Here is a 16,895-nt window from a genome sequence, read left to right as displayed (position 1 = left end):
ATTTATTGGCTGCTAATATTACTCTTTCAGATTGACTTTTTTGCCAATAAATTTTTTATCAAGTGATAAAAATAAGCATAATTGGGATCTTCATACCACACTCAGCACTGTATGAGGCCTCAATCGCATGTCCTTGTTTAAATACTTACATGAAAAAATGTTATCGGTGCCATCATTGTTGTGCATCAGTGTGTCCGCTTTACCATCAGGGTGTCATCAGTGCGTACATTTTTTACCATCAGGGTGTCATCCGTGTGTCTGTGTTTAGCATCAGTGTACCATCTGTGTGTCCATTTTTTGCATCAGTGTGTCATCAGTGTGTCCATGTTTACCATCAGTGTGTCCGTTTTTACCATGAGTGTGTCATTCATGTGTCCGTTGTTACCATCAGTGTGTCCGTCGTTACCATCAGTGTGTCATCAGTGTGTCTGTTTTTACCGTCAGTGTGTCATCCGTGTGTCCATTTATACCATCAGGGTGTCATCCGTGTGTCCATCGTTACCATCAGTGTGTCATCAGTGCGTCCATTTTTACCATCAGGGTGTCATCCGTGTGTCCATTTTTACCATCAGTGTGTCATCAGTGTCCGTGTTTACCATCAGTGTGTCATCAGTGTGTCCATGTTTACCATCAGTATGTCATCTGTGTGTCCGTTGTTACCATCAGTGTGTCATCCGTGAGTCCATTGTTACCATCAGTGTGTCATCAGTGCGTCCATTTTTACCATCAGTGTGTCATCAGTGTGTCCGTGTTTACCACCAGTGTGTCACCCCTGTGTCCGTTTTAACCATGCGTGTGTTATCCGTGTGTCTGTTGTTACCATCAGTGTGTCATCTGTGTCTGTTGTTACCAGTGTATCATCAGTGTGTATGTTTTTACCATCACTGTGTCATCCGTGTGTCCATTTTTACCATCAGTGTGTCATCCGTGTGTCCGTCGTTACCATCAGTGTGTTATCAGTGTGTCTGTTTTTACCATCAGTGTGTCATCTGTGTGTCAATTTTTGCCATCAGTGTGTCACCCTAGTGTCCGTTTTTACCAGTGTCTCATCCACGTGTCCGTTTATACCATCAGTGTGTCCGTTTATACCATCAGTGTGTCCGTTTTCACAGAGTGTCCGTTTTTACCATTAGTTTGTCATCCGGGTGTCCGTTTTTACCATCAGTGTTAAATCCGTGTATCCATTTTTACCATTAGCATGTCATCCGTGTGTCCGTTTTTCCATCAGTGTGTCCATTTTTTACCATCAGTGTCATCCGTGTGTCCATTTTTTACCATCAGTGTGTCATCCGTGTGTCCGTTTTTTACCATCAGTGTCATCCGTGTGTCCATTTTTTACCATCAGTGTGTCATCCGTGTGTCCATTTTTTACCATCAGTGTCATCCGTGTGTCCATTTTTTACCATCAGTGTCATCCGTGTGTTCGTTTTTACTATTAGTGTGTCATCTGCGTGTCCGTTTTTACCATCAGTGTGTCATCTTTGTGTCCGTTTTTACCATCAGTGTCATCCATGTGTCCGTTTTTACCATCAGTGAGGTCATCCGTGTGTCCGTTTTTACCATCAGTGACATCCATGTGTCCGTTTTTAACATCACTGTGTCATCCGTGTGTCCATTTTTGCCATCAGTGTGTCACCCTAGTGTCCGTTTTTACCAGTGTGTCATCCACGTGTCCGTTTATACCATCAGTGTGTCCGTTTATACCATCAGTGTGTCAATCCGGGTGTCCGTTTTACCATCAGTGTTAAATCCGTGTGTCCATTTTTACCATTAGCATGTCATCCGTGTGTCCGTTTTTCCATCAGTGTGTCCATTTTTTTACCATCAGTGTATCATCCGTGTGTCCATTTTTTACCATCAGTGTCATCCGTGTGTCCGTTTTTTACCATCAGTGTGTCATCCGTGTGTCCATTTTTTACCATGAAAAACCAAAAAAACGTACTATCCTTAAAACGATATTTTATTAAATTGTCTAAAATTCCAATAAAGAAGACTCAAATGTATGCAATCAACATCAGCCAACTGGGTTGGGTAAGCTAGTTGGCTGATGTTGATTGCATACATTTGAGTCTTCTTTATTGGAATTTTAGACAATTTAATAAAATATCGTTTTAAGGATAGTACGTTTTTTTTGTTTTTCAATTTAATATATCCTTTCAATATTCTAGCCGGTTTTCTCCATTTTTTACCATCAGTGTCATCCGTGTGTCCATTTTTTACCATAAGTGTCATCCGTGTGTCTGTTTTTACTCTTAGTGTGTCATCTGCGTGTCCGTTTTTACCATCAGTGTGTCATGAGTGTCCGTTTTTACCATCAGTGTGTCATGAGTGTCCGTTTTTACCATCAGTGAGGTCATCCATGTGTCCGTTTTTACCATCAGTGTGTCATTCGTGTCTGTTTTTACCATCAGTGTGTCATCCGTGTGTCCGTTTTTACCATCATTGTGTCATTCATGTGTCCGTTTTTACCATCAGTGTGTCATCCGTGTGTCCGTTTTTACCATCAGTGTGTCATCCGTGTGTCTGTTTTTACCATCAGTGTGTCATCCGTGTGTCCGTTTTTACCATCAGTGTGTCATCCGTGTGTCTGTTTTTACCATCAGTGTGTCATCCGTGTGTCCGTTTTTACCATCATTGTGTCATCCGTGTGTCTGTTTTTACCATCAGTGTGTCATCCGTGTGTCTGTTTTTACCATCAGTGTGTCATCTGTGTGTCCGTTTTTACCATCAGTGAGGTCATCCATGTGTCCGTTTTTACCATCAGTGAGGTCATCCATGTGTCCGTTTTTACCATGTGTGTCATCCGTGTCCATTTTTACCATCAGTGTGTCATCCGTGTGTCCATTTTTACCATCAGTGTGTCATCCGTGTGTCCGTTTTTACTATCAGTGTGTCATCTGTGTGTCATCTGTGTGTCCGTTTTTACCATCAATGTGGGCATCACTGTTTTTCACAGATGGCTATAGAAATGATTTACAAATCTTTTCCTATATTTTACAATGTTAAATCTGTGTGTCATCTGTGTGTTGTTCGTGTTTTTTATGGACATATAGATTTGTATTGACCTTTTTCTTCCATGCTACCGGGAAAAAACGTACATTTGAATAGCACCATGGATTATTATGGGTTAGTGTTGTATCTGTGAAAAAAAAACGGAAACAACACGTACGTGCAACACAGACGTGCGAATGTTTCCTTACAGAGCTGCCTAGCAGGGAATACCTCTATGTTCTAGTCCAACATAGGCCAATGTACACGTGTTACAATACAGGTCCTTCTCAAAAAATTAGCATATAGTGTTAAATTTCATTATTTACCATAATGTAATGATTACAATCAAACTTTCATATTCTATAGATTCATTATCCACCAACTGAAATTTGTCAGGTCTTTTATTGTTTTAATACTGATGATTTTGGCATACAACTCCTGATAACCCAAAAAACCTGTCTCAATAAATTAGCATATTTCACCCGACCAATCAAATAAAAGTGTTTTCTAATACCAAACAAAAAAACCATCAAATAATAATGTTCAGTTATGCACTCAATACTTGGTCGGGAATCCTTTGGCAGAAATGACTGCTTCAATGCGGCGTGGCATGGAGGCAATCAGCCTGTGACACTGCTGAGATGTTATGGAGGCCCAGGATGCTTCAATAGCGGCCTTAAGCTCATCCAGAGTGTTGGGTCTTGCGTCTCTCAACTTTCTCTTCACAATACCCCACAGATTCTCTATGGGGTTCAGGTCAGGAGAGTTGGCAGGCCAATTGAGCACAGTAATACCATGGTCAGTAAACCATTTACCAGTGGTTTTGGCACTGTGAGCAGGTGCCAGGTCGTGCTGAAAAATGAAATCTTCATCTCCATAAAGCATTTCAGCCGATGGAAGCATGAAGTGCTCCAAAATCTCCTGATAGCTAGCTGCATTGACCCTGCCCTTGATGAAACACAGTGGACCAACACCAGCAGCTGACATGGCACCCCACACCATCACTGACTGTGGGTACTTGACACTGGACTTCAGGCATTTTGGCATTTCCTTCTCCCCAGTCTTCCTCCAGACTCTGGCACCTTGATTTCCGAATGACATGCAAAATTTGCTTTCATCAGAAAAAAGTACTTGGGACCACTTAGCAACAGTCCAGTGCTGCTTCTCTGTAGCCCAGGTCAGGCGCTTCTGCCGCTGTTTATGGTTCAAAAGTGGCTTTACCTGGGGAATGCGGCACCTGTAGCCCATTTCCTGCACACGCCTGTGCACGGTGGCTCTGGATGTTTCCACACCAGACTCAGTCCACTGCTTCCTCAGGTTCCGGTCACCTCTTCTCGTTGTACAGCGTTTTCTGCCACATTGTTTCCTTCCAACAGACTTACCATTGAGGTGCCTTGATACAGCACTCTGGGAACAGCCTATTTGTTGAGAAATTTCTTTCTGGGTCTTACCCTCTTGCTTGAGGGTGTCAATGATGGCCTTCTTGACATCTGTCAGGTCGCTAGTCTTACCCATGATGGGGGTTTTGAGTAATGAACCAGGCAGGGAGTTTTTAAAAGCCTCAGGTATCTTTTGCATGTGTTTAGAGTTAATTAGTTGATTCAGAAGATTAGGGTAATAGGTCATTTAGAGAACCTTTTCTTGATATGCTAATTTATTGAGACAGGTTTTTTGGGTTATCAGGAGTTGTATGCCAAAATCATCAGTATTAAAACAATAAAAGACCTGACAAATTTCAGTTGGTGGATAATGAATCTATAGTATATGAAAGTTTAATTGTAATCATTACATTATGGTAAATAATGAAATTTAACACTATATGCTAATTTTTTGAGAAGGACCTGTATGTAATAAGCCTTCGTGTATAGGGCACAGCAAAGCTCAGGCGATACCCCACTACACTACATTATGGGGGGATTCTCCCTTACCTAGATAATAATTCACATACTTGAACATTTCCCTCGGCTGCTGTTAATTCATAGCAAAAACCAGATGGGTTACTTTTAGATGTAATCAGGGAAACTTTCTCCATAAAAGCTTTGGTAGAGGCCAGGGAGCGTTGTTCTAGGCGGTGCAGCGGTAGAATAAGCAGCCAAACCTGGTGACTGAGAAAGCCCGAATGCCCCTAGTGAAGAGACCAATATTATAAATGGCACATGCTAAGCAGGGTTCTGTTTCTATCTTTACATTTTTGCCCTTTGGGAAAAGATTTAATTGTTATGATGGGGATCTAATCCCATTTTCACACATAAATAAATAGCTCTTGTGTATATAATACATCTGTGAATAAGCCCAGAATTAAATAAAATTATAGACCAAGTTAAAGAAAAATGATATTCACTATACAACTGCCTAAATGTACAGTCAATATATACACGTCATGTGCCGCGTACATGGCCACCAGGTTACTTACATGGTTGGGTAGTGCCATCTATGTGTGATCATTGGTAATGCACCTATCTTTTTATCACCATTGCCTGCCTGTGACTGACAGGTGACTGAAGCATGAGTGACTGGTCAGTCAGAGATAGGAGGCAGGCACCAAAAAAGGACGGCGGCAGGAGAGCTGTAAGTGCAGGGCCCACCCTGCCGTACAGCTACTGATTTCTAGAAAACAGAAAAATTTATTTCTACAAGAATGTTCAGGATTTACTTGGCATGTATGCGAAGGTCCTTCATTAATATTAGTTTGGGGTATAAAATCCTGAGGACTGGTTCTCTATAAGTAAAAAAGACTATACAAGTCCAAGTTTATATATTACACATGTTCTGTATTTTTTAAAACTGGTTCTCGACCACCTTCCACTTTTAAAAATGAGGGTAGTTCACTAGTAAGTTCTCAGCATCATTTATATACAGTGACTTCTTGTGAAGGCCTCTTCATGGTGTTGCCCACGGGGTCCCCAGATAGAGACTGGATGTCTCTGCTCTTCTCTTCACCAATGAGTCCAGCTTTTGTCTTGGACACAATGGATTCGACAGATTGGTTTGGAGAACATCTGGGCAGCTCCATGAAGAGGCCTCCACAAGGGAACATCACAGCGGCCCTACTCCCTGAATTATGGTGTTTGGTGGCATAATGTGCTGTAGCTGGACTCCTCTATTCTGCATTCCAAGTACACTAACAGCTCAGTGTTACGTTGACTTGGACATGGAACCAGTGGTACGGCCATTTGTCCAGAGTGTCCCAGGAGCAGTTTAACACAACAATGTGATGCTGCATATTGGTTGCGCTAATATGAGCAGCCTGTGTAGCCTGAGACCACGTGCACACATTGAGTATTTGGTCAGTATTTTACCCCCGTATTTATAAGCCAAAACCAGGAATGGAACAATCAGATAAAACGTATAATAAAGACACGTCACCACTTCTGTATTTATCAGCCACTCCTGGTTTTGTCTTACAAATACTGAGTTAAAATACTGACCAAATACTGCACATATTATCATGGCCTAAGGAAAACTTTGGATATTGCAGAGAGTGTTGACACTTTAGGCCACATTCACACTAGCAATATTTGGTCAGTATTTTACCTCAGTATTTGTAAGCTGAAATCAGGACTGGAACAATCAGAGGAAAAGTATAATAGAAACATGTCACCACTTCTGCATTTTTCACCCCCTCCTGGTTTTAGCTTACAATTACAAATACTGAGGTAAAAAACTCACCAAATAATTACCGTGTGCTTGTGGCCTAAGGCTATGTGCACACGTTGCAGATTTGCCTGCGGATCCACAGCGTTTTTGACGCTGCAGATCTGCAGCAGTTTTCCATGTGGTGTACAGTACCTTGTAAACCTATGGAAAACCAAATCCGCTGTGCACATGCTGCGGAAAAAAACATGGGGAAACGCAGCCTTTTTTTTTCCGCAGCATGTCAATTCTTTGTTCGGATCTGCAGCGTTTCTGCACCCATTAACTTCCATTGTGTCAGGCCAATCCGCAGCAAAACCGCAGGTTTAAAAAAGATCTGCGGTTTTGCTGCGGAGTTGGGTGCAAGAAACGCTGCAGATCGGGAGGGGAAAGAGGGTGTGGGTGGAGTGTAGTGTGGGCCGAGACTGTGTGCGGGCAGAAACTGTGTGCGTGCGGTGAAGATGTGTGTGTCTGTGTGCGGGTGTTTGTGTCTGCAGTGGTCTGCAGGGCAGTGTGTGTCTGTGTGTGTGTGGGTCTGCGGGGATCGCGGGGGTCTGTGGGGCTGTGTGGGGATCGTGGGGCTGTGCGAGGATCGCAGGGGGTCTGCGGGGATTGTGGGGCTGTGCAGGGATCGCGGGGCTGTGTGTGTCTATGCGTGGGTGTGTGTGTGCGGGTCTGTATGTGGTTCTGTGTGTAGGCAGGCATCGTCCAATGGGACTACTAGTCCCATCCGGTTATGCCTGCTACAGTGACAGGTAGCTGGATGATGGGACAGTATAGTCTCTTCATCCGGCTACTGTGTTCAAGTGTACAAAAAAACAAATACAACATACAGTACATGCAACATACAGTACATACAACATACAGTACATACCACATACAGTGCATGCATACATACAGTACATACAACATAGAGTACATACTCACCATCACCTTGATCCCAGAAGCCATTGCTCACCTGTAAAAAATATAAAAAAAAATAATAAACAATATACTCCCTGATCCGCAGAAATCCAATTAATACAAGTGTCCCACGACGATCTCCCGTGGAGAGCTGCCGCATCAGCTGATGTGTCCGCTCTCCAGGGGCTCCGACGATACAATGACGGAGGGTATCCTTCCGCACTGTATCCCTCTGCTGCTGTGAGAAATAGTTCCTACTCTCACTTGCAGCACTGTTGTGTAGGAAAATTCCCACGCAGCTTTGCCATAAAGTGAGAGGTTGAACTCAGGTAACCTCTTCAGTGAGGCACTGCAGGAGCCATTGTCTCCTGTCAGTGTGTCTCTGGAGACCCTATAGAGCAGTGACATCACCTGATGTCACTGTTCTATAGGGGAGATCGTCGTGGGACACTTGTTATTAATTGGACTGCGTCGGACAGGGAGTATACGGTTGGTTTATTATTTTTTAGTTTTTGTTGACGATCGAGTATGGTAAGTATGGTGAAATTAAGAATATTAAAATACTTTATTCTGGCTGTGTCTTTTTTTCTTTTTTTTTTTAACTCTTTCACTACAATAGGATTAATAATCAATAGGTGTCTTATTGACGCCTCTCCATTATTAACCAGGCTTAATGTCACCTTACAATACAAAGGTGACATTAACCCCTTATTACCCCCATATCCCACCACTACACAGGAGTGGGAAGAGAGGGGCTAAGTGCCGTAATTGGCGCATCTTACAGATGTGCCATTTCTGGGGCAGCTGGGTGCTGGTATTTGTAGCTGGGGGGGGGGGGCAATATCCATGGCCCCTCTCTAGGCTATGAATATCAGCCCTTAGCTGTCTGCATAGCCTTTCTGGCTATAAAATATAGGGGGACTGTGACGGGGTGTACAGCAGAGCAAGAAGGGACAACAGGCCAAGGGATGATTCCACAGATTTATTATCAAGAACGCTGGAACAACGCATGCAGGTAGATCTACAGAGTCGACAATTAGTCCAACGGAACAGGTTCGGGGGCACCACCCGATAATCCTTGTGCCAGCTAACAAAGCAAAAGTCCACACGAGTCCAAGGGATCCCAAAACAATCTCACGAACGACGAGATATGTCCTCAGTTCAAGTCTCGCCCCGTTTGCTTCCGCAGTCCCAGATGGGCGTGGGGTCTTGCCTCAGCTAAGAATCCCCACTCCTCCTCCAAAGATCAACTCACATCTGATCTCAAAATAAGAATGGATTGTCTGAGCTCCTGGGATCCGCCCATGAAGGGGGTAGGGGTCACACCTTCTATTCAATGGTTGGGTCCATCGGAAGATTCTAGACTAGTGGGCTCCGCTAAAGGTACCTTCACATTAAGCGACGCTGCAGCGATAGCGACAACGATGACGATCGCTGCAGCGTCGCTGTTTGATCGCTGGAGAGCTGTCACACAGACCGCTCTCCAGCGACCAACGATGCCGAGGTCCCCGGGTAACCAGGGTAAACATCGGGTTGCTAAGCGCAGGGCCGCGCTTAGTAACCCGATGTTTACCCTGGTTACCATCGTAAAAGTAAAAAAAACAAACACTACATACTCACCTGCGCGTCCCCCGGCGTCTGCTTCCTGCACTGTGTGAGTGCCGGCCCTAACAGCAGAGCGGTGACGTCACCGCTGTGCTTTTACTTTCACTTTAGGGCCGGCGCTCAGTCAGAGCAGGAAGCGGACGGCAGGGGACGCGCAGGTGAGTATGTACTGTTTGTTTTTTTTACTTTTACGCTGGTAACCAGGGTAAACATCGGGTTACTAAGCACGGCCCTGCGCTTAGTAACCCGATATTTACCCTGGTTACCAGCGTAAAACATCGCTGGTATCGTTGCTTTTGGTGTCAAACCCGACGATAAACGCCGATCTGACGACCAAATAAAGTTCTGAACTTTATTCAACGACCAGCGATATCACAGCAGGATCCTGATCGCTGCTGCGTGTCAAACTAAATGATATCGCTAGCCAGGACGCTGCAACGTCACGGATCGCTAGTGATATCGTTTAGTGTGAAGGTACCTTTAGTCTAGCTAGTATGTACATTTGACTAGCCACCTGCTGTGAGGAACAATGGCTATTCCTTCACTAGTTGACAAAGCTTAATTACATTATAGCTTAGGGCTGCAAGTATTGGGGGAAGGAGACATTGTTACAGGTGAACTCCCAGCACAAGAAAATACATATATTACAGCTAATAGAAACCAGAGAACAGTTACATACATCAAATGGCATATTATTCAAATACAGGACAGGGCAAAAGTACATATCATGACAGGGACCCCACGTCATCTTTTGGGGGGTCCCCCTATTTTAATAGCCAATAATGGCTATGCAGACAGGTGCGGGCTGATAGTCATAGCCTGGGAAGGGGCCATGGGTATTATCCCATTCTCAGGCTACAAATATAATGACCCCAGCTGTCGGTTTTCCCCCTCTGGTGCAGAAAATTGTGCGTGAGCCCACACCATTTTTTTCCAGTTTTTAAAAAAATGAAACATATTGTTCATTAATAAACATCGGCCTTGCTATTATATATCTATGGATATATCTATAGAGATAGATATGGATATATCCATCTATAAATATATCTATCTATAGCTATACCTATCTATAAATATATTTATAGACAGATATATCTATAGATACTTAGATATATCTATCTATCTATCTATCCAACTATCCATATACTGTATATATCTCATTCCTTCTATCTATTATCTATCTATCTAGCTATCTATCTATTATCTGTCTATTATCTAACTATCTGTCTATCTATCTGTCTATCTGTCTGTGTGTAATGGAGTGTGGGTTGGACAAATGTAAAAGAGGAGGTTGGACAAGAAATGACATCACAAATCTTTTTTTTGTTGTTCAATAAGAGAATTTTATTAAGCTTTCAAAAACGCATATAAATCCACATTAAAACCGGGCAAAAAAACGCATCAAAAACACACCAAAACCGCACCTGCGTTTTCTGCCAAGAGGTGCAGATTCAGTGTGGAAAAATTGGCAGGCAAATCCGCAACGTGTGCACATAGCCTAAATGTGCTGTATGGCCAACTTCCATTGAGCACATTCAGAATGTCATTAGTCGGCAAATGCAAAGGGAGCTGCCAGCAGCAGATCTTGATGATTTGCCCAAGTGCTTTCTGCACATGAGAACATTCCTCAGACAACAAATAACTACTCCATGGATGGCAGCCAAGGCTGTAATTGCGGGGATTTGAGCAAGTGGCACTCATGCGCGATACTAAATAAATTCAAATGTGTTGAAAATTTTGTTTCCACTTTGTTAGAATTTGTATATCAGTAACATGCATATCCATAGTGTGATTTCTATAATTCCATGACATTTTCTTCTTGATGTTGCAAATTCAATGTTGAGGTTTATTTATTAACATGTATAAAATATAATAATTTGTGTGTAATTCGGTATACAACTAAGATATGAAATGACATCTATCAAAACTTCTGATTATATCATGAAAAATAAATTTTTAAAAGGAAAGCGGTCATCCAAAATACAAAACAGAATTACCTGTTGGCAATAACCCTCCTCCTCCTTCCAAAAAATCTTGCAATTTTGACACTATTCAAGACTCATGCTCGCTGTTCGTTCAGGAAATTCACACGCATATTACCAACAATAGACTGACTCAGACACTATCTGCTGAATTGAAGCATTTAATGAGAATGTGGCAAGGCCATTGTGTAGTGAGGGGAGCAGGGTCAGCTGTAACATCACCTATTGTGGATGATGGATTCTGTGTTCTCAGCTGTGTATAGAGAAATTACCTCTCATTGTAATCCTGGCTGTGATGATAATGAGACTTCTGAAAAGTCTTCTGCAAAGAAAAGGAAGTGTGACTTTAAAATAGTTCTAGTGGCCAGGTTAAAAATGGCAAGGATTCTATTTATTAATACAGATTGTGATATGAAGAATATAAAAAATACCAAATGTAAAATAAGAAAAAAAAAGGCCTTTCACTTGGCTCCAAAATGCCTTAAAGTGAAACACTATCTCTAATGAGCCAGTGTCAGATATTCTTCTCCCTTGTCATTTGGTGTAGTTGGCTGCTAATAATTTCGCAGACCACATACAAAATTTGCTTTAACTCCACCAAATTTGTAGTATATTTATGTCATGGTTGGGAAAGACTTCCCGACCAATATAGTAGATCATGGTGATCGCCCACACAGGACGCTGTGAGTGCTTGATCAAGGCCAGGTGTCAGCTGATTCTGACTGATGACACCCGACACTCACTGCCAGGAGCAGTGCCCGCACAATTCCTGGCAGTTTAAGCCCCTATATGCTGCGACCGCTAGCAAACGCAGCATTTAGAAGTCAGGTAGAGGGAGGGAGCCCCCTATGCCCTCCAATCGGAGCCCTCGCCACTTCATTGCAGAGGCCCAATCTTTGCCATGGTGACCCGATGTCATCATGACAGCATCCGGGTCACAAAGCTCCTGCAAACTTGTTAGATCATGCTCAGTGCATTGCAATGCATTAGAACTGTAATCAGTCTGCAAAAAGTGAAAGTCCCATAGAGGGACTAAGTAAAGAAGTTTTTAAAAAGTATTTTACAAAATTGTATAAAAAAAAAAAAAAAAAAAAATTATATATATATATATATATATATATATATATATATATATATATATATATATATATATACATACATACACACACACAAGCAAAAAGTAGAACAGTAAAACACACTCAAAAAGATAAAGGTTTAGCTGAAAAGGTCATCTTGTCCTGCAAAAAACAAGCCACCGCACAGCTCCATCAGGAGAAAGTAAAAAAAAAGTTATAGCTCTCAGAATAAAGCGGTGCAAAAATAACACTTTTTTCTATAAAAAAGTTTTTATTGCATAAAAGTGCCAAAACACACATGCAAAAAAGATATAAATGTGGTATCGCAGTAATTGTACTGATCCAAAGAATAAAGCTGCCATATTAATTTTACAACATGCGGAACGGCATTTAAAAAAAACCCTATTGCTGTTTTTGTTAATTTTGTCCCCAAAAATCAAAATATAAAGCAATCAAAAAATGTCATGTGCCCGAAAATTATACCAATAAAAACGTCAACTGGTCCCACAAAAAACAAGACCTCATATGACTCTGTCGGCCCTGTAGAATGTAAGCCCGTAAGGGCAGGGTCATCTCCCCTCTGTATCAGTCTGTCATTGTTAGTTTTGTTTCCTGTAAGTGATATTTGTATTTTGATGTAACCCCTTCTCATGTACAGCACCATGGAATCAATGGTGCTATATAAATAAGTAATAATAATATGGAAAAATTTTAGCCAAATAAATATGGGGATGCATAAACTAGTTTTTGCGATAAAAAGCATCTTTTAGTGTGTGACAGCAGCTAGAGATAAGTGAACCTTTCAAGGTTCGGTTCAGTTCGATTCACAGAACGTTTAGACGTTCCCCGAACGGTTTGAGAAACGCACCCGGAACCCCATTAGATTCAATGGGAGGCAAAACCAAACTTATGCACAACACCTTAAGGGGTGACAAAAAGCTTCCCAAAGAGCTAAAATTAGGGACAGACACCATGAAAAGTGGCATCAATTGACCCACAGTAGAACCTTTCATAATGGCACACAAGCAGTCAGCCATGGGCCATGCATGAGGTATCAGGGTCTGGGCCAGCATTTACAGCTTGGAATTGAAGTTTCAGTGAGGACCTGTTGGTTAAGGGAGCAGTGTAAGCCTTCTCAGCTGGGAGCCCTGATACCTCATGCAACAGGTGGGTCATCCTTTAGGGTCTCAAAAAAGGCCAAGGCTAGGCAATGCTTGCCGCCCCTGCGAACTGCACACTCACGACGGATGCTGGCCACAGCCAGAGTTGGAGCTGAGGATGCAGTGCTTGTTGCAGTTGCATCAATTCGTTTCTCTGTGGGAAGCCACAATGTAACCTCCTCGTCTTTCTCCTCTTCTGCTGAGCTACTCAGCTGCATAAATCTGGGTTCACACCAAGTGGGATCTACAACCTCATTGTCATCCTCTCTGTCCTCCCACTCCTCACACAGCATCACCCTCCTCCTCTTTCTGTCCTGACACCTCAGTACAGTCTGTGTATCCAAGTCTCATCAAGATCAAGTCCACTCCTTGTCTGGTGACGAGGGTCTGGATTCTGCTCGGACCCTACTTTGTCCGGCCACTGATCCAATATGAAAATATTTTGGGCATCGGTGCAAATGCTTTCCTCCTCTGGATTCTGTGATTCTTCAGTGCAGACCTCTGATGCCCATGGAATAGATGTATGAACAGCTCTGCTCAATGGCCCATCTGTGGTTCCCCACATTCAGTTGGGCATTTGAAAATTTGAGACGCGGGGGGGAAATGAGGGTGATTGGTGTGCCACCTCTGAGGATTGTACGGTGTGTGATGTTAATGTGGAGGAATAGGAGGAGATGCTGTAACACAAGTAAGTGGATGCAGTGACACAGAAGCACAGAGCAGGGGTTAACAATTACTTATTTTATCAATACAGGAACAACCTCCATGCATGGAGCAACAGGAAATAAACAAATAAAGGATGAGGGGAAAACAAGGGGAAACAGTCATTTAGAATGGCAGTCTATATATTAATTCCACTTAACACTGAGAAAATGGCACCAGCAAAATAAGATGTCCGCTTTTTATATGGCCAGGGACATGTGACTTTGGCAGTTAATCACAATAGATCTTGTGTTATGACGTTATGGATGGTTTCTGCACCTTGATTGGCTGCTGGAATCAACACACAATTAGGGGGGGGGGGAAGCATGCCGCTCCTCTCCACATCGCCCCCCATCAAACACATCTACACCTGCTCATCATACAGAACCACTATCCTAGCCAAAGTAATAACAAAAACATTAGTGGAAACGCGATGATTTAACGAACTGTGACTGAATTTTGCCAACTTTGAGTAAAAATGCTTGTGAAACTGAATGTGCTACGTTTGTGCCAAATTTGAGATTGGTGAATGTTTTTCGAACAAGTTCGCTCATCTATAACAGCAGCCAAAAAGAAAACAACACTATAAATCTGATACCAATGTGATCCCAGAGACCCCAAGAATAAAGTCTAATTAATTACACCGCAAGGGGAATGACGTAAAAAATAAATAAAACCAATTCTTCACCTACTGATTTTTTTCATTCTGCCTCCAAAAGATCGCAGTAAGGCTCGGCGCACATTTATCCTGCGCTCTACACTGAGTGCTTACACCGGGGTTTTTGTGTAAATCTCTTAAATACTAATTCAGACGGAACCCACGGATTTAGATTCTCTATAATGAGGCAGATGGAAGCACTGTGGACGCCATCTGAGCGGTGATCCAGCAGTGACCGTCTTTTTAGGTGTGCATAAAAGGACGGTCCGCCACAGTTTTGTGCACTTCTGAAAAGAAGGACATCGCTGGACAGAGGCCAGACAGAGTCCAAAGTAAGTCTGCTGCCTCATTTTAGGGAGTGCCTCCCTCGGGGCTTTCATCTAAATCATGTCACTCTGAGATTTAGATGTAATCCCTGATGTAAGTGCTCAGCGTAGAGCACAGGATAAATGTGATCCAAAATGTTATGTAAAATGTTCCCAATAAAAGCTTCAACTCATCCACAAACAAAGCAAGTCTATCATCTGTCAATGGAAATATAGTAGGCTTCCACATTACTGGTAGTACAAAGGCTCTGTAAAAATCACTATAGCTCCTCACACCCCAAAAGAAAATCAGCAAATTCTATACTCCCAAATCCAAATGCCCCCGTCCCTTCTAAGCCCCACAGTGTCAAAACCACATTTAGGGTATGTGCACACGTTGCGGATTCTCTGCGGATCCGCAGAGTTTTTTGCAGTGCAGAAACGCTGCAGATCCGCAATTGATTTACAGTACAATGTAAATCAAAGAGAAAAAAAAAAATGCTGTGCACACTTTGAGGAAAATCCGCTGCGGAAAGGCTGCGGTTTAAAAGAAGTAGCATGTCACTTCTTTTTTGTGAATCTGCAGCGTTTTTGTACCCATTCCATTATAGAAAACCACAGGCATAAAAAACACAGCAAATCCGCAAAAAAACGCTGCGGAACCGCACAAAAAACCGCAGGTGCGTTTTCTGCCAGGAGAGACAGAGTCCGCACCAGAAATTGCTAAGCCTAATCCAAACTATGGAAAAAAGCGTTAAAGTCATATATAATAATATATTATTAAAATATATGTCTTTATTTAGATAATAATAGCAACAGTTTTACTAACATGAATTGTGTGCACGTATCAGGACAAATTATAGAAGCTAAAAAAAAAAATGAAAATTGCAAATATACTCAATATTATAGATGGTGGACCCAAGGATAAAAAGAAACCACAACAATATATTAGGCCATATATTATGGAGATATGTGGTGGGCTCCTAGTAAGGGTATTAGAAATCTCCAAAGATTAAGAGGAAAAAAAAAATTACATTGGAAAAATAAAGAACATGAATTAATATTGAATATCATTAAATCAATAAATAAGAAGAAGAAATGCCCTTTTAGAAACAAATAAAGTGCAGCAGAAACTCCATATAGTACTCAAAGTGCATAGTGCTAAGTGCAAAAACAATAAGACAATGGAGATCTGTACCTTTAGGTGCCACCTGGTCCTAATGACGCGCGCGCACCACGACGCATTTCGGAAATTAATTTCTTCGTCAGGAAAAAACAAATCGTGAATAAAAATAAACTAAAGCACACTGTGCCCCTGAATATAAAAAAAACCCTCCATGCCAGGAGATTATATGCAGGTACGGTTTCAGAAAATAAAATACATGTCTCAGAAAATTATTGCAATTACACATTTTGTTATATACCTTTATTTCGTTTGTGTGTATTGGAACACCATAAAAAAAAGGCAAATTGGACATAATTTCACACAAAACCCCCATAAATTCTTGGCACCTTGCAAAAATAGTGGCTAAACAACTTTGTTTCAAGCATATTGTATTTTTTCAAACTCCCCTGTGGCAAGTAACAGGTGGGGGCAATATGAAAATCACACCTGAAACCAGATAAAAAAGGGGAGACGTGGACTCAATCTTTGCATTGTGGTTCTCAAGTCCTCAGACAGTTCTCTTCTCCTCTTTGTGTTCTCCATGGTTAGCATGTCACACACAGACACGCAATGCAAGGATGGAGTCCACTTCTCTCCTTTTTATGTGTTTTGTGTTTGAACGAGCATCACATGCTTAAAACAAAGTTGTTTAACCACAGGTTTGGAAAGGTGCCAGCAATTTTATCTGGCCCATTTTTGGGAGTTTTGTGCGAAA

At 42.1% G+C, this 16,895-nt stretch overlaps 1 protein-coding gene across 2 annotated transcripts in view; it reads right to left on the bottom strand.

Moving 5' to 3' along the window:
- The window catches only part of SNORC (secondary ossification center associated regulator of chondrocyte maturation), a 55,955-nt gene that overhangs the window by 26,653 nt on the left and 12,407 nt on the right, over positions 1-16,895 (bottom strand). The window lies entirely within an intron of this gene.

The sequence above is a fragment of the Ranitomeya variabilis genome, chromosome 2, assembly GCF_051348905.1.
Source record: "Ranitomeya variabilis isolate aRanVar5 chromosome 2, aRanVar5.hap1, whole genome shotgun sequence".
NCBI classification, from domain to species: domain Eukaryota; kingdom Metazoa; phylum Chordata; class Amphibia; order Anura; family Dendrobatidae; genus Ranitomeya; species Ranitomeya variabilis.
This window is presented reverse-complemented; position numbering and strand designations above follow the sequence as displayed.